Here is a 19,160-nt window from a genome sequence, read left to right as displayed (position 1 = left end):
TTAGGGAGTAAAACACCAACAAAATAGCACAAAGAGAGTCATAAAATCACAGAATAGTTTGGGTTGGGAGGGATTTAAAGATCATCTTGTTCCAAAACCCTGCCATGGGCAGGCACACCTTCCACTATCCCAGGTTTCTCCAGGCTCAAACTTGGCCTTGAACACTTCCAGGAATCCACACCTTCTCTGGGCAAACTGTGCCAGGGCTTCAACACCCTTTGACTAAAGAATTTCTTCCTAAAACCGAATCTAAACCTGCCCTCTGTCAGTTTAAAACACCTGACCTTTTTCCTGTCACTATCTGCTCTTTTATAAGTCTGGAAACATCCCTGGAAACATTCAAGGTCAGGCTGGATGGAGTTCTAAGTAACCTGGTCTAGCTGAAGATGTCCCTGCTTATTGAAGGATGACCTTTCAAGGGTGGCTTGGATGACCTTTGAAGGTCCCAAACTGCTTTGTGATTTTGTGAAGACTCATTTTGAACCTGCCTTTGGTCCAGCACAGGTAAGACAGCACTGTCGTGGATCCCCTGTGTTCACACTGGGTGCACATCCCCACACAGGCAGCAAGAACCTCCAGGGAACAGGAATTGTGGAGTGAGACCTCCCAGTGAGTGGTACAACCACCAGGGGTAATCAGCTGGATGTACCAGCAATGAGAGATGCAGAAAAGAAAGAACTCTTTCACAGTTTTCAGGCACATTTTAGACTTAGGAAAGGCAGACTCAAGTCTTGCCGTGCATTACATTCATATGGGTTTATATCTCAGCTCAGATGAACAATTTTTTAATTAAAACACTGCCCTAAAATGCTCAGTCACATGTCTACAATTTTGGCTCAACTTACCCACTAAAGCATTGTTGACTTTGTGACTTAAATACTCCCTTGAATTTCTTTCCTAAATCAAGGTGAGGAGCTCACATCTCTCACTTCCCAGCACAACTCCAGCAGGTTTTCAGGGGAATATCTTTTCTCAGAGTGCATATCCAGGTAACAACTTCCTCTGTGAAGCTCTAAACCTGGCTCCAACTTTAAGACATTTCTCTAATTGAAAAAAAATTCCTCATTTCCTTGTCATTTTGGAGACTCGAAGCAGCTGCATTTCTAGAAATATATAGAAATGTCTGAATGTATCCACGTACATTCAGTTGGGATTTTCAACCAAAAATAGTCACAGCATTTTAGCACAGCATTTTTATTTAAGATCAGTCTGAGATATATAAAAAAAACATGCTGTAGCATCACTAAAACCAGCCAGTAGGTGATGGTTGGGCAAGGCAGGCACTGGAAAGAAAGGTTTATTCAAAATATATTGCAAAGGGGAAGAGAAGGGGGGAAAAAACAAACTGAAGAGGAAAAAGAAAAAGAACCTTTTATTTAAAAACCTAAATCTACATAGTAGTTTAAAATTGACTAGGCAACTAGGTTATTACTCTGTTAAAAGCTAAAAGGAGGGGTATCTCAAGCTGCTATTTTAAGTCAGAGCTTTTACCTGGCACTAAGAGGCCCCATATTCTTTCTATTTATTTCAGTTGGATTCACTTTATACTTTTATACAGCGGTAGAAAACTCACTCACACTTAATCTAAAGAACTGTATTTTTTCAAGACAAATCACAGCCACCTGAGCAGATGTAACAGCCCATTTCTTTGTACTCGTCAGTAAATTCAGCTGCTCCTTTTCTCACAGAAAAGGAGGATGGGAAAGAATAGCAGTGCTGAGAAATCAGGGAATATATATTGCAGCAGAAAATCAATGGGCATTTCTAACCCCCTAAAGCAAGAAGCATTGAGGCCATGTATTAGAGGCTGCTTCCTTATTACCAAATATTCCTGTCCTGTCCAACCCCGAATCAGTTGAGAAGTAGAATAGCATTCTTTTCTTATATTTTGAGGAAAAAAAAAGGTGTTGGGTGCTTGGACATTTCAGGCTACATGGCCTCAAGCCATGGTTAAAAAAAAAATTACTGACTTCTACAGGATTGTATTGATGGAGAAGAATGGCACCTCTTCTCTTAAATTATCACTATATTGAGAAGCACAGAAATGAAATTAAATGTGAATAAGGTTGTGAAACTTTCAGAACAGAGCCTTGGGCTAAAACTTGCCCAGATTTCCTGCCCAGCAAGACACCTCATTGTTGGTTTGCATGGCTTTAGCAAGGGAATTTTACTGCTGGTGGCTGCTGAAGTCACCTGGTGAAATATGTCCCGTTGCTGAGGTGGTTCTTCCAGAGCTCCTACACATCTCATAAAATTTGGCACCATCCCCAATTCACAGGTGCACTACACACACACAGTGTTGCTGTTTTCTGACCCCCAGTAAGGGGCAGGGAGGTCAGAACATCTGAGGCAACATCCACATCCAGCACCAGAGAGCAAATCAAACCAGCTCCTGTCCAGATCATCCAAAGCATCACTGAGTGCATAGGGAGGTGGGACATGGTTACTCTGGATTGGAGGGGTTCAAATTGTACATCACTGCTTATTATGATTATTAATTAGTTACTAGTATCTATTTCACTTTTAAATAGCACTGTGAGGGGTCAAAAGCCATGGAGTGACTGAGTAGGCACCCAGCTGAGGCAGCTGTTCATAGGATGCTCATAGTCCTACAGTCCACACAGAAATAAAGACACCTGCAGAAGGGCTTCAGTTCACCTGGAGGTCTTACATCTACACTGGGAATTAATCTGAGTCTCCTCAGCTTTGAGTTTCACTTGCAGATTTTCATATTGACCAGTGTAATGAGGAATCTCATTTCATTTTAATTCTCCTGGGTAAATGCTGCCTCAGGAGGAAGCTGTCACTTCCAGCAATAACCCTTCCAAACCCTCCAGGTATATGTAGGATGAGGTGGAGCTTAGACAGTGTTTAATAAAAAAGTCAAATTACTGGTGAGGTATCAAAGCAGTACTTTCCTTTGTTAAAATCAACTGTGACAAATGCTTTAAAACTGTTCCTTTCATGCAGGTGCAGGGAAAGCCTGACAACATCCCAGCCGTAAAGAGCAGAAAGCTACCAACAGGCTTTCAATTCCACGCTCAGCCAAAGGGTACAGATTTTCTATTCTCCACGTCTCTGGGACTCTGTTCTGACAAACACTATTGATGTTTTCAGCTGAGCTGAGTAATTGCCCCTGGATTCCCAGGGTTTTTCCCTTCTCAGGTTGGCTCCATTCTCTGGGCTCAGTTCAGCAGCTGGGGTGAAGCAGTTTCTACAGGTGAAGGCTGGAGCACTTTCTCTTTGTTGGAGGGGTTGCTACTTTCCTTTCCCATCATTTTTTTCCTACTCCTTGCCCTTTCTAAATCTTCACATAGTTTTGTCAAGGACTGAATTTCAATCTTCTCTCAAATAAATATTGTTATATATAAGAACTTAATTGCCATCCCTATTTGGCTGCCTATGGGCTCCCAGACCAGGGGAGTTCCTCAAAATGTTTTCCCTCTTTCCTGTTGAAACCAGCCCTCTGTGACTCCCTGATTCCTTTTCCAGCCCATTTTACTCATCAGTTAGAAAGACTTGGAAAGTTTCATTTCTCTTCTTGCATTGAACTTTGCCAAAAGGAGGAAGAAATGTGGCAGCAGGTCATGTTCTCATGCCATTTCCTTCCCTGTCAACTTAGACATTCATGCATAGTGTTCATATTGCCCAGAGGACTCAGGACATTCAGGATCTCATTTTTCTAAGCACAGTATTCACAAAAAGAGAGATAAGAGTGAAATATGTGCTCCTAACCCTCTCCTTACCCTTTTCTAAGTTGGTAAACTGCTGCCTAACCCACTTAGCACTTTGTTTGTATTTTAGTTTAAGGTTTGTAATCTGGTAAGTTTGCAAAAGGGACACAAAGGGCAGACACGGGGGGTACTGGGGGGACAGCAGGAATTCAGAAAGTCACAGGAGATTTACTTGTGCTAAATGTTCTTTCACAGAATCATAGAATCACAGAATGGTTTGGGTAGGAAGGAACCTTAAAAATCATCCAGTTCCAACCCCCTGCCATGGACAGGGACACCTTCCACTGTCCCAGGTTGCTCCAAGCCCTCTCCAACCTGCTGAACACTTCCAGGGATGGGGCAGCCACAGCTTCTCTGGGCAACCTGTGCCAGGGCCTCCCCACCCTCATAGCCAAGAATTCCTTCCAAATATCCAACCTAAATCTACTCTCCTTCACTTTGCCTTATTTTCTATTTTACTTCTCAAGGCTCATGCAGGTTTTGGCTGGCTTTTAAACAACCAGATTTAGTTACTTCACTGAGCTTTTACACAAAAACTGCATCATTACAAGGTTGTGCTTTCACAAGTGCTCACCCAAAGGTTTGATTCACCCAGTTCAGCTCCTTCTCACTCTCTTAACAAATGTTTTAATTAGATAGTGGCAGGGAAAACTGCTTATATAACAAATTCTATAATGGATCTTATCAATGCTTCAGAAAAGTTAGGTTGCAGCAGCCATCTGGGAAATAAAAGCCTGAATCATCTGCCATACATACACACACATGCATACATACATACATATATATATATAAATATATAAAATATATGCATTTGCACATTTGGCTCTTACACGAATCACACACAAAGCTCTACTAAAATGCAATGCCAGCTGAAATCTCTTCCCAAAACTGTAATTTCTGAATGAAAGTTATCCCCTTCCATGAATGGTGCATTTGAGCCATTATAGATATGCAAAGACATCTTGTTTCCAGTGCAGAGACTCTTTCAGCACTCAACAAAGCTTTAATTACTCATCTCCTGTGCTGCTTCAGCAAATGACTCAGAGAAGGTGTCATCAGGCCCAGGGAAGTGGAAAATGGGGGAAAAAAGTGTCTCTTTGATGAAGGGGCAGATTCGTGCCCATTCTCCACTGTGTGTGTAATGATGTCATTCTGCTTTGGAAAGCAGGACACGCTGCACCAAAAGGTGACAATTATAAATTCTGTCACTGCCATAATTTCGTAGGACTTTGAGACAAATACTTGTTGTCTCCTAAATGAAAACAAGGTGTAAATGAGAACTCAAACAGAGGCTTAATCACAGCTACACTGTAGCCAACGAGGTTCCTTTTGCAGTGAAGTGTTACCAGGTTGCTCATCAAAACATATTTTATGTGACCCAGGTGTGGGTACACACTTGTATTTCTTTCAAATTAATCAAAAAGCCCTCCCATGATTCAGTATTTATAGCAACTACTGTTCTTAAAAACAGAATAGTATCTGCTGAAGGGTACAAATGACATTTGATTTGACCTCCAGACTGTCAGGGCATATTGCCCTGTCATTTTGCTCACTCTGGTTTTGGAACAAATTTGAAGTGAGTCTATGGGAGTTGAGGTTTTTTTGCTTTGTGAGGTTATGGCTGTTTTGATTTACTAAGATGCCTCTCATTAATGTTTATTTAATGTTAAATAGAATGTTAAATTTCCCTTACAAACCTTACACCTATAGTATAAAGTTTAACATAATTATTTTATATAAAATAACTGCATGGTGTGTGTAGAAAAATAGAATATTAATAATAATATAAAAATATTAGATATTATGAATTACAGAACACCTGGCATTGCCAATAACAGTAGGAGCAGTGATTAATCACTCCCTCTTCTGAAAGGAAATAGAGTCTTTCTTCACAATTAATGTAGAAATGCTGATAAAAGAGGTGAGAGGAAGCTCTTCCTTTTACAATGCTCTTCAAGGAAATGTGGATATCTATGTAAATTGTGGATCAACAGTTTAGAACTTTCTCCAATTACAATTTAAATGCTTATAAATATTTCATCTGAGAGAGATGTGAACAGGATCAAAAAATTCTGGGAAAACTGTCATATTTTCCTTACCTGATTCATTCCCATATTATGAAAACTATAACCTTTTAGGCTCTGTTCATTATAGATTTTTACACACCAACAGCTTGGGCCAAACATCTATTAAACAGACTGTCAGAGAAATGACTAATTGCTGAATAAAAGAGGACATCATTTGGTTAAATAGTTAAACAAAACATTGGAAACTAAAGATTGGAATAAACAATTATTTCTCCCAATGGATGACATTCCCAATGGGATCCTTCTGAGTGCTGTGCTGTAACTTAGGATGGTCAAAATATTTGGAGCTGATTTAGAAAGGAAAAGGGCGAATGGTGACTTGACATTTTGCTGATGACAGTATTTTGATTGAGTAAAGAAAAAGTGCTGCTGTGGGGGATTACAGAAGGGTATTTTGATACCAGCTGACTTTTGATTGAGCAGGAGATGAGAAAAAATATGGCACAAATAATAACTAACAGAATCTAAACTTGAGGATTATTTGGAAAATAATAGAGAGCAAAATTGGAAGTATCAGCATGGTGCAATATAAATCCACTTTTTGGTGTTAAGTTCTGATTGTCCACCTCCAAAATCTACAGGGAAAAAGAACAGGAGGAGAAGAGGTGAGGAGAGGGGAAATGCTGAATTACATTTGTGTAAGCAAAGGCCAAGTATGTGAGGATGATTCAGTTCAGAAAATAAAACAGCTGATGAAGGATGTGCTAAAAGTACATGAAGCTATGAGAAACCTGTAGAGGTGGATTGAGGCAGTAACTGAAGATGGGAGGAAATATCTTCAAAACAGATTTAAAAAAAGCCAACCAACCAAAAAAAAAAAAGCCAAACTAAACCAAACCCCACAAACCATAAATCAACCCCAAGACAATTCTTCGTGCAAAATCCGACTAGTTGTGGAACTCCTCACCAAAGGATATTTCAGGTGCTAAACATTTTCCTGGGTCCGAGGGCGAACTGTGAAGTTCACAGAAGATAAAACCAGAGGATACATTCCACACTAACCATTCCTGATCCTGGAATAGTAGGAGTCTGGAGAGAGCAGTACAACCAAGGTGTACAGTGCCCATTTGTTTGCTCTGTTCCAGTACCCCTGTGCAGACATTCACTTTAAACCACCACTGGAGACAACTTCCCAGGCTGGACAAACCCTCTGGCATCATTCACTGCATCTGATTTTTTGTTTCTAATATTTTCCAGCCCCAGCCAAGAGGAAGAAAAAATTAATCAAGGATTTCATGTTGGTTTTTTTTTGACAGACGAGTGTGATGGCAACTTCACGGAACAGACTGAAAAACATTGTGCTTCAGAATGATTCATGGGTTATGAAAAGCAAGAATACAGGATAAGATCATAATAAGGAAATACTTGATTAACTTTTAAAAGAATGGGAATTATTTACAGTCATTTCCTTGGACCAGATAAAATGTGTAACATTATGCATTTCTATTGCAATGCACAATTCTGTGAAAAAAAAATTAAAGTTTTAATCCATGCATGTTTCTTAAATAACTTGCTGTTTCCTTCAGCATTGATAATGAAAAATGCACAAGTGATTTTATCACTATAGTTTCATAAAAAAATATTACATATGTCATCTTGTACTTAACTGTAACCTACTTGCAAGGAAAAAAGCCTAACACTCAAAATATCTTTTCCAAACATTGCTATCTTTTGCATTTTTGGCAACATTCCCAGCAAGAAATAGAGGATTGGAAGAACCTGAATATAATATCCAAAAATTATTGCCTGGAGTTCTCCCAAGTTTTCTCTCATTAGCAATAACCTCAGTTGCTTTAGCCAACAAGAAAAAAAATCTAAATCTGGTGTTAGAAAGATTCTGAAAAATACTGAGCAAGGGTAAATGAGGGGTTGTTGCTATAAGTGGTGGAGGTAGAAGTCTCCAAGGGTTTGTTTTCCTTTATGACCTGTTGTCTATTCAAGGTGGTTCATCAGTGTTGAAATGAGACTCATGGCTAACCAAACTTATCACATGTGATTCAAATATTGAGCATCTTGCATTGAAAAGTGTATCCTGTTCCAGAGAGGAATTAAAAGAAGAAACAGGCTGAGAGACTTGGGGTTGTTCAGTCTGGAGAAGAGATGGCTCTGGGGAGACCTTAGAGACTCTTTCAGTGCCTAAAAGGAGCTACAAGAGGGATGGAGAGGGATTTTGGGCAAGGAAATGGAGTAATTGGACAAAGAGGAACAGCTTTAAACTGCAGAAGGATGTATTTAGATTGGATATAAGGAAGTAATTCTCAACTGTGAAGCTGGTGAGGCCCTGGCATGGGTTGTCCGGAGAAACTGTGGGTGCCCCACCCCTGGAAGTGTCCAAGACCAGGTTGGATGGGGCTTGGAGCAATCTGGGATAATAGAAGGTGTCCCTACCCATGGCAGGGGGTTGAAATTAGATGATCCTTAATGTCCCTTCCAACCCAAACCATTCCAAGATTCCATGAAGAAACAGCTCCTCATAAGCTACATCCCAGTGTTTTCTGTGCCTTAATTCATTGGAACATTGTGGTTTCTACATTATTTAGGATTTGCAAGACACATCCCAAAATGCCACCCCTAGACACACTTTAACCACTTGCAATTTAAGAGGGAAAGTGTGCATGCAAAATCTTTCCAAGCTGTTTGAAAAGACATCATGATACAGGCTGTGAGATCCCAATTTGGATCAGTAGAAACAAAACTGAACAGAGCCATTTATTTTCTCCTGGGACACAAACAGAGGGAAAGAAGGGGAGAGATCAATACAATTTTTCTCCTCCCACAAAGTAATTGGAATTATAACTTTTTTTTCACTTTGGTTTTCTACTCTTTCAGTCCTTTAAATGCCAATGTCAGAAACGTAATCACCAGGGCATGTGACATGGGAAAAAGATTGACTTACCTCTAGGCAAGAGTCCAGCTTCCAGTAGCATTCTGCCAATTTTGTGCAATTTTTATTAAAGGATTTTCTTCTTCTCCTCAGTGGACTTGAGAGATTTTTGACTCCCAGTTAATAGTCATTCAGGCTGCATTTCATACAGACACAGCATATGAGGAAAAGGAAAATAACACAGCGGTTTTTGAAGTGGCTTCTACCAAAACTTTTTTGTGTTGTGAAGGTTTTTTCCACTCCTTTCACCACTTCTTCAGATGAAGAAGTCCTCAGGCAGCACATTCCCAGACTCCAGCATCAAAGCCACCCCCACACCATGTAGCAGGGAGTTTCACACAGGTTCCAGCAGGCATCAGGCCATGGAACACTTTAACATGGCAGGAAAAAAAAAAAATAACGTTGTCCCACGTGGTTATTGGTTATTGACAAAGCTGTGGGGTTGATTGGTGGGGTTCAGCAAGCTGTTTGCCTTCAGCAGGTCACAGGGTGATACTGTAAAGATAGAAGCACTAATTATTTAAATCACTACCAGCCCTATTTATTTATTTTCAACTGTGGAGATGCTGAAATTGGAGTCCGAGCCTTTCGGGGTTGCCATGGCGACCGGACACTTTGATCGGTGATTACAGTCGTACCATTTTGGCATCAGGCATGAACTTTGATTGCCATGGCAACGTCACAGACATACCTCCTGGTTTATTCAGCTCATACTTTGTCCTCGAGGAGCCTCTTGGCTTGTGGTTTGTGAGGAAGCTGAGAACTGTGTCAGCTGCGCCGGGGAGGAGCTGTGAGGAGCAACCCCAAGTGGGCTTCCCCAGTTTAAAGAATACTCCACGTCAAGAACAGACCACTCAGTGCTCTCATTATCCTCTGAGCTTCTTGGCTGACGTAAATGGAGGTGGCTCCATTAAGGGCAGTAAAGTCTCTTGAATCCAAATTGGGCACTAGGGAAAAAAGCCACACTTCCCTGGTTGAATATGCACTGCTGGAGGTAAAGAATCGCTTACTTGTCCAGTTTGGTATTCAAAGAGGGGAAGACAATGTACAGGAAATTGTGGGGGTGACAAAGATCAGAGGGAGAGAGGAAGATTTAAAAAGAAAAAGCAAATAAACAAACAAAACCCCAGAAAAACAGGTTTACCAAACTTGGCTTGAGTTTCTGAAATTCATCTCAGCTTAGAGATAAAAAAGAAATTCATCATTCTTTACAGAGATTCGGTATTAGAAAATTCATTCAGGTTTCTCCAGGTACAACAGCAGTAAGTTCACCTGAACTGTGAGAATAGTAGAGAGATTCTGAAAGACTGTTGGTTCTTATAGCCTGTATAGAAGTGATTTTCTTTGTGATTCACACAGAACAAGCGAAAGGACACATTTCTTCATATAACTTCCATTTAAGTTGTTACTCTTCACCAAATGATTCTCCAGAGAGTAAACACTTTCATGTACAGAAAGCTCTGAAGAAATTCAGGATGGCAGAGTACCTTGAGGATTATTAATATAATAATTAATATAAAGACATCTAACTTGGGTTGGAAGGGACCTTAAAGACCACCTCATTCCAACCCCCTGCCATGGGCAGGGGGACCTTTCACTAGACCAGGTTGCTGGGAGCTGTATCCAACCTGGCCTTGAACACTTCCACGGGTGGTGTATCCACAACTTCTCAGGGTGACCTGTTCCAGTGACTCACCACTCCCATAATAAAAAAATCCTTTAATATGTCAAATGTAAACCCGCCTTATTTCAGTTTAAAACCATTTCTTCATGTCCTGTCACTGTGGGTCTTGGTAAAAAACCTCTCTCTTTCTCCTAAGCTCCCCTTGATATATTGAAAAGCTGGAATAAATTCTCCCTAGAGCCTTTTCTTCTCCAGGCTGAACAACCCCAACTATCTCAACCTGTCTCCACATCAGAGGTGTCCCAGGTCTCTGAGCATCTTTGTGTCTTTTCTCTGGACCTGCTCTAACAGATCCATGCCTTTCTTGTACTGGGGAGCCAGAGCTGGAGGTAGTGCTCAGCATCCAGTGAAGCATCCAGAATTTGATGCTTAACTAAAGGGACAGTTATACCCTGTGAAGCAGGAGTGACAATCTGTAGTTCCTGGAGGTGGCACATCTTACAACCAGTTCTGCTCCTTCTGACATCTATCTTGCAGCATTAACTAAATGCACTGACATACTGATTTTGCTAAAAAATGAAATAACAAAAAATGATTAGTTGGAAATAATTATTATCCTTAACAGGCTACTCAGACTTTCTTAATTTATTACATCAATTCCAGTTTGCACTGCTCAGGAAAAATGTCTTAACTCATTAGAGAAGAGCAGGACTTTCCATGAGTTGCAAAAGAGAAAAAAAAATATATATGATAATTTAACAGGCTTATAATGTTACTCATCTGTACCTCAGTGTAGCTATTTCTGGAACTGAACTCACCTCTCCTGGTACAAGTATGCAAATAAATTCTACCTTCATATAAATAAATAAAGAGATGGCAGCACTGTGTGGGCCACAGCAAAGGATTATTCATCTATCCCACAGTGCCTGCCAGATGCTTTGGAGCATCACATCAACCTGTGTATTTTAGAATCCAAGGTCTTAATGTTTACATGGCAACAGGATTTAATCTGTTCTGCTCGGCTCAGTCTCACACTCCAGAGTTCAACACCAACACCTGAAGTGATCTGGAGATATGAAGCCACTCATTATGTCAAACAAAAGGTCACCAGTCCAACCTGAAACGTGCTGGGTTTCACATGAAATCTTCAGTTCAACAAGTGATTGCTGTTGAGGTGTATTTATGTTCTAGGACTCAGCACCCCAACCTGTTCCTTCCCAAACCCCCTGGCACCAAAAGGATTGTTCAGAGACACCCATGGGTGTTGTACCACCCATAACTCACAGTTTCCATCAGTTTTCTTTTCCAAAACATCAGCACAGACTGAGAATTTTTCCCAGGCCTTTAAATTCTGTTCAGACACATTTGTCTGCCTCAAAAATCTGGGTTTTACTTTATCACAACACTGAATTTGGTCAACCACTCATGTAAGTGATAGTTAAACTTGTGTATCTGAGGAAGAAATCCATGAGGGCTCTTTGAGAGGCTCTAGAAGTCCCGTGCAGAGTCAATCAAATGCAGACAGTATTTCCAGCCAGGGTGCAGTCATTAAACCCTGAGAAAAGTTTATGGAAATTTTACTTTCTCAATGAAACTGGGTAATTTCCAGCTAGAAGAGGATCTTCCCAAACAGAAATGGGAACTTCCCTCTTCTCTACAAGCATAAAAATGTACCTGATGGATCATAGAAATAACCTAATGACTTTTTTTTTTCCTGAGTATGAGCACTGGCTGGAGAAAAAGTGCACAACTCTTCACATTAAGCAGATGTTGCACTTTATAACCCAAACTCTCTCTTTTGAGCAATAAAAGATAAAGGTTAGTGTAATCTTTAGAATCTGACGATTTTACAGCCTTCCTGTGTAAGTTTATAATTTGTTTTAGATTCAAATATTCTTTTTAACCCTCTAGTCATCATGTTTGTCCTGAAATCTTACTCAGCTTTTAGTGACATCATTCACTTCACACAACAGTAAGATCTACAGTCCCGTTTTTACAATAAGAAGAGAAGCAGCTGCGTGTACTACTTTTCATTTTATATTATTATTATTATTATTATTTATTATTTTAGAAGGTAAAAATATTTCTCTCTCCTTGTTTCAAACAACCTTGAGTCAGAACCCCAAATTTTATTTATCTAGCATTTATTATCAATGAAGAGAAAGTCGTTTTCAGAGTGTGGTTTGTCTTCCAAATACTGTGAAGAAGTTGAAACAGTGGCTCTCCAGAGTTTTCTGTACCTATTCATCAAGTTTAAATGGAGCCCAGGGTGACTATCTCAGGTCTGGCTACTCAGAGATACCTTGGTGTGAGTAATCTGCACCGTGGATATGTGTGACAAAGCAAGGACAGAGCTACAGTGAACATGACTTTTATTATTCCTTCACCTTCTTGCAGAGCTGAATAATCCCAGTCTTTTTAATCTCTATATATGACAAGTTTTCTGTGCCTTCCCTTATCTTGTGGCCCTTCTATGGTATTTCTTCAGCTCTGGCTGTACATTTTTTCCTTCAAACCACAAGAACTGGACACACATTCCCATTGAAGCTACTCTGTTGAGGTACCACACAAAGGTAATTTATTCCAGCATAAATTTCCAGTTTCCATGTGCAACCTAATTTATGATTGACATTTTTATTGCCTATCAACATTAGGAAGAGCTTCAGCTGGGCTGTCTTTGTTGCTGCCCTGACCCTTTCCAGCATCAATATTATATTTGACATTACAGGTGAGGAAATACTTTCCATCTGTCTGTGGGTACCTGCAGTGGGTTTATGCAGCTGAGCTACTCATTTTGACCTCTCTTTACTGTCAGTACTGTTGGGATTTGATGATCTGTCTATATTAGATGTGAAGTTTGGGGTTATTTGAATTATTCTTTAGACTCAGTTGTTTTTATGACTGGATCTTTCCAGTTCATCACAGAGGGATTATTTTAGAATGAGATCTGGTGTATTGCCAGATGCACTCTGACAAATATGAGCAGTTCAGTGGAAAGATCCAAGATTACTGAGATTGATTTTTTTATTTTACTTTATTTTATTTTTATTATTTTTTTTTAATTTTATTTGTTATTATTTCCATCTTTCTTCCCTGTAGTGGGCAAGAACCAAAGTCGCCGAAGCTCACAGTACTTTGCAAGTGTTTGAAGTTTCAGCCCTGATTCAGTCCCATTTTTTTAGTTCCAGTGATGGAAGTTGAATGGTATCTGGGGACTGGAAGTACAGCTTCCTTCCAGGAAAGCCAAAGAAGATTTAATCACTGATATAATGCTGTGAACTCTTGTCCCTGGCACAAAGACTGTCATTAGACACTCAGGCTCTTTCTCTGGCTCAGGTCAAAGGCTGTTGCTTGATGCTCATCAGTTACTTCACCTCCATGAACTTCAGTCTTCCAGTTGTGATAATGTGAGTGAGAGAGAGTATCCACTGTGCTTTTGGATCCCCTGAGGAGAAGCAGGGTGGAATGCCCATGTGTTATTCATAGGCTTTATGTTTTATGTATGGGAAGAGTTGTCTGTGTTTTCTACTCCCTTACCGGGCTAAAAGAGGTTGATTTCGTTCCTTTCACTTTAAAATGCAGGTTTTCAAAGTGACATATGGCCTTGCTATTGTCAATTGTCAGAGGCTTTTTATCACCAGTGAAGCAGAAAAGATGTGTAATGGATTTTATCAGGTGTGCTCTAAAAAGCCCCAGCACGGCAAGACTTTTTGATTGAAAGCACAAAGCAAAATATCACTTTCTTTGGACTGCACATGTGACTCTTCATGTGCATGAAAAATGTGGGTTGTTCTGCACAATCAACTTGATCAAGAGGGGCACAGATTTGCAGGGTTGATGCATGCTATTGAAGATTATGAAGTGTCAATCAAAAAAAAAATTTCACTTCAAGAGACTTCCACGCAGGAGAGAAACTCCTGATTCAGTCATTCCTGCAAGTATTCATAGAATCACAGAATCCTAGAATGGCTTGGGTTGGAAGGATCTTAAAGATCACCCCCCCTGCCATGGGCAGGGACACCTTCCACTAGCCCAGGTTGCTCCAAGCCCTGTCCAGCCTGGCCTTGGACACTTCCAGGGATGGGGCAGCCACAGCTTCTCTGAGCAACCTGTGCCAGGGCCTCACCACCCTCACAGAGAAGAATTTCTTTCTCATTTCTAATCTAAACCTACTCACTTTCAGTTTAAAGTATTAAAACCATTACTTTATTTATTTAACTAATTGTTAAATAAGGCAAGACTGGTATGGGAAGTGGAGTAAGGTTTTCTTCTGGCTTCAGACAGAGTGGGACAGACTTTTTCCCAATTGGAGTTGTTTGAACTTTGGTTCTGCCAGATTTTCCTCTGCAGTTAGTCTGTCTTGCTCACTGCCATGTCCCTTCACCAGTATTCCAGCTACTTCCAGCTGAAGGTTCTGTAAAGGTTTGTAAAACATTCCCATAAAATCTGTGCATTCAGTGGGACAACAATTATCAAAACTCACTGCAAATGATGGGTTGGGAGAAAAAGTGCAAATCCCTTTCAAACAAATGTGTAAAGAGCCACCTGTGCTGAAGGATAAGTGGAGTTCTTGAGTAGAACAGAATACCCCACTCTTTGCTCTGACCTTTCCAAGTCAATTGATGTGCATGATGCTGATGCTTGGCATGAGACTGCAACCATCCCCCAAATCCCAGCTCGTGGATGGAATGCCTTGGTTAGGTATTTTCTATCACCAATAAATACACTGTCTGAGCATCAAGGAGTTCAAAGTAGACAGTAAATATTTATTGGCTGGCACACACTGGGGAGAGCAAGGATCTGTACTCTACTGAAAGGCTGATGTGGGCATAACCCTAAATGTGACACTCTGAGCATCTCTGCTGACCAGGGCTGTTTGCCCCGTGGTGCAGCTGCTTCCCTGTCCTCTTGAGGTGCCATTTTCAGTTCTGTTTCTTTCCCTAATGGTTTTAACACCTTCTCCCATTGATGCTTTTCAGTCCTCGAATACCTATCTCAATATTTTCACTTTTCTCACGTGGCTTTAACACACAGAGTTCCTCACAGCTGAAAATTATCTTCCCAACAAAATTGAGCCAAGATCCCCCTGCTGTGCAGCACCAAACTGGGCCAGGTGGGATCACACAGACACAACCATGGGCTGTGGTTTACAAGAATTCTGGAAGAGAAGTGATGTGGGGAGTATATATGGACTTGACACAGCTCTTTGACTGAGAAATCAGGTTTCAGCATTTGCTACATATTGGAAGAAGACAGATGCTGACAAGTGTTTAAATTATCAGAATCTACATAAAATGGTCTTCAGAAGATCAAAGTTAGTCAGGCATAAACAGTTCATCAGAAGAACACATATTTTAAAAAAAGGAAGGAATCTTGATCAGCTCCCAAGAACTACAAACCAAAATTAAACAACTGAAAAAAAAAAAGATGCAGGTCAGGAAGAAGAGGGTATTAGTAACTCTCAAAAAGCCAGTTCACTCTCTCTTGAATCTGAAAATTCACTGCAATCAGAATTGCAGTGAATTTTCAGATTTATTGCAATCAGAATAACCCTGGATGATGTAACAGTTAAGCAATGACCAACTCATGTGATTAATTTTCTCAGGTTTATAGGCAGGACAGTTACCTGAGCACTGACTTGACATGTCCAGACTCCTTCTGATTGCAGAACTCTTGAGCTCAAACATTACTGTGCTGCCATTTTATCATTTGAGCCCAAATCTCTTTGATTCCCTGTCCAACACAGCAAAAGCTTTATTTCCTTTCTTTCTGTACTCTCATTTTTTTCCCTGTCAGTTAAATCACCAGAGACTCTCACTGACTACTCTCAATAGACCTTCCAAAGATGAAAGGCTTGTGCAGTTTTGCAGTAATGTATCTATTTGTCTTCCAGAAATGAAGAACTTACGCCTAAAACTTACTGGAGGGTTAACAACCCACACAATGAAGCACTTTCTCTCTGAAAATTGTGATTTCTTTTACCTGCAGATACTGAATGGGGAAGAGCAAAATCCATAGCAGACTGGAACATGGGAGAAAAAATTGCAAGAAATTATTTGTATCAAAGCAAGAAAGAGAGAACTTATTTATCCTACTCTACAGCTCATAAAAATAAACACAAAATGTTGTCAGGTAGCAGAATAAATTGGGAGGAAACCAACATGAAAAGAGAGAGGAGGTAAAGTTCCATAAGGGCACTGAGGGTTTGGTTGGACTTGATGAACCTAAAGGTCTTTTCCAACCTAAATGATTCCATGACCCTGTGATTCTGTGGCCTACTAAGGAGTTTGGTTAAATTAATTTGGGATACACTTTGAAACAACTTTCGTTATGTTTAGATTGACACAATAGTGACCTAGTTTGCCTAGGTCATCAAAATTATACCAAAATGATGGTAATAATAATCCCTTAACTAGAAATTCAGTCACATAAAATTATTTTCCAGATGGGAAGGATAAAACAGGTTGGATAAACATTGAAAAACACAAACACGCTTGTAATACTTGAACTGCTTTTCATCAATATTCAGGATTATCTTTCTTTTCCTGTATGGCAACTTTTAATAAATTTATGAATGTATTTAAAAACAGGTATTTTAACACGTAAGTGGATGTATAATGCTGTAAAATCTTACCCATCAAAAAATCAGACTACAGAGGAAACTGTCTAAAAAAATTAGCAAAACCAAAAGAGAATGACTGAGGGCTTTCAAAAACAAGGATTTGCAAGCACTAAATGAACCCTGTTACAAGACAAATGTGTCTTCTACTTATTCTATTTTCATTCTGCTATTATTTCATTATTAGTACATGCTTTTCTTGTTTGGATTTTTTTGGAAACAATTCATGCATTTCACCAAACATTCCATGCCCACACAGAGCATCCCTTGTGCTTAGGCATCACTCTCTTTAGGTAATGGATAGAGAAGAATTCTTTTCTCTCTACTTGGGAAAAAAAAAAAAAAAAGTTGAAATTAAAGAAATTATGAAGAACTAAAATAAGAAACCAGTTTAAAGAAGGTGAAAAAAAGGGTCATATTCTCAGCTGTTTTAAACCACTGTGGCTCCACTGGCTGGATATTCCAGAGGATCATTCCCTGCTTCTTCCTACAGGTAGATCCTGCATAAAAAGCTACCACCCTGGAGCCTGTTGCTATAATTTCTCTGCCAAAAGTTGCTTATCTATAGCAGAATTGGCAGTGATAACACCTTCACAGTTGCTCCAGTGCAGATTTTGATATCTTAGCTCAAGGTTGCCTCATCAGGAGCTTATTTGTGGCTGCCAGATTGCTGGGCTAGAGCAGAATGCTGTCTGCTGATAAGCAGAGCACAGTGGATAAAAACCTCCAGGAAAAGATGGGGGGTAAAGAACTTCTTGTTTTGAACCAGCTAAATGGTAGAAAAGAACAAATGAAAAAAAAAAAAAGAAAAAAGAAGTGGGATTTGAATAAATTTATTTGAATAAATGTAACTTTACCCTGGAGAGGTTGTCATCTTAGAATCATAAAATAGCTTGGGTTGGAAGGGACCTTAAGAATGTCTAGGGACAAGAATCTACAGTGATCCAGCTTGTGATAGTGATGGTACCAGTCATCCCAATTTACAATAAATGTGTAACATCAGATTAATCATAAACTGAAGTGGCTGTTCTGCTAAAGGAATGACAGGGGCCCAGGTGGCTGCACTGCAGCTGGAAACTGAAGTTACAGGAGATGAATCTGAGCCTTAATGTCCTGATTGTGTAGCACAGAATAACGTGGCTTCCAATCCTGAACAGCCAAGTGAAGTGGTTTTCCCAGGCTGTCAGGGGAATAATGAACCTCAAGAGGCTGCCCTGATGAAGAGGAGTGCTCAGGGATGGCTGTGCACAGTTGCCCTGATATTTGTGTACTCAGCTGATAAATAGAAGCTCTGTGCATCAGTGAGGACAATATCTCAGCTCCAGCTGTGCTGCTGAGCTGCAGAGATATAACAGCTAATCAATTCCTGGGGATTTTCGTAATTCTCTCAGAAATATCAGATAAAGAAAAACAGGCTAAACCAGAAACATTGCTGTCACCTTTGGGGATTTCTTGTTAGGGATTCTGGAGAATTTAGGAGTATGGGCACATCTGAGGAGTGTCTGAGGGACAAAAGGGGATGTCTAGCACATTTTACTTATCAATATAATGCAACCCTAAAGTTTTCAGATAGATGTCTGTGTTTCAAGTATGGGGGCAGTGAATCTACATCTTGCCATTAACTGATTTCTGAAAAGATTCTTCCCCTCTGAGTGTCTCACTCTGGCCTCCTATGGAGCATCCAACATTGAAAAATGTTCTTTACCTCAAAATCCTTCTGCTTTGGTACCAGGAGCCCTAAAACCACACACACACAGAATGTGCACAGTTCTCCTGGATGTGACCTTTTATTCAGTCCTGTCTCCAAGAAGGTCAAAATTTTTCCTGCTTCTAGAGAAAATGAGAAATTTGGGAAGGTTCTTGTTGGAGATGTTGATCTTGTCTAGTATAAACATGCCAACATCTTGTCTAATATAAATATTGCTAGAATACTACAGGAAGTTTGGGAGGCAAATTGTAAAACTCACATCCTTTGTGAGTCCCAGGATAAAAGAGCTTGGTGTAGTGTGGTGAATTGTTTGCTGAAATCTGCACAGTTTTTTCAACACATCTTGTATTCCTGTGTGGAGTTCACATGTATTTGTTCTCCTATAAATTCCCTGTAATATGTTGCTTCGTCATCTTCCACTTCTCTACCTTTCTATTTCTTTATTCTTCTCCAAGGAGTCTCAGATAGCAACATCCTGGAGGTTCTTTAGGCCTAAGGCAATGT

This window comes from Chiroxiphia lanceolata, chromosome 1 (assembly GCF_009829145.1).
Source record: "Chiroxiphia lanceolata isolate bChiLan1 chromosome 1, bChiLan1.pri, whole genome shotgun sequence".
Classification (NCBI taxonomy): domain Eukaryota; kingdom Metazoa; phylum Chordata; class Aves; order Passeriformes; family Pipridae; genus Chiroxiphia; species Chiroxiphia lanceolata.
This window is presented reverse-complemented; position numbering follows the sequence as displayed.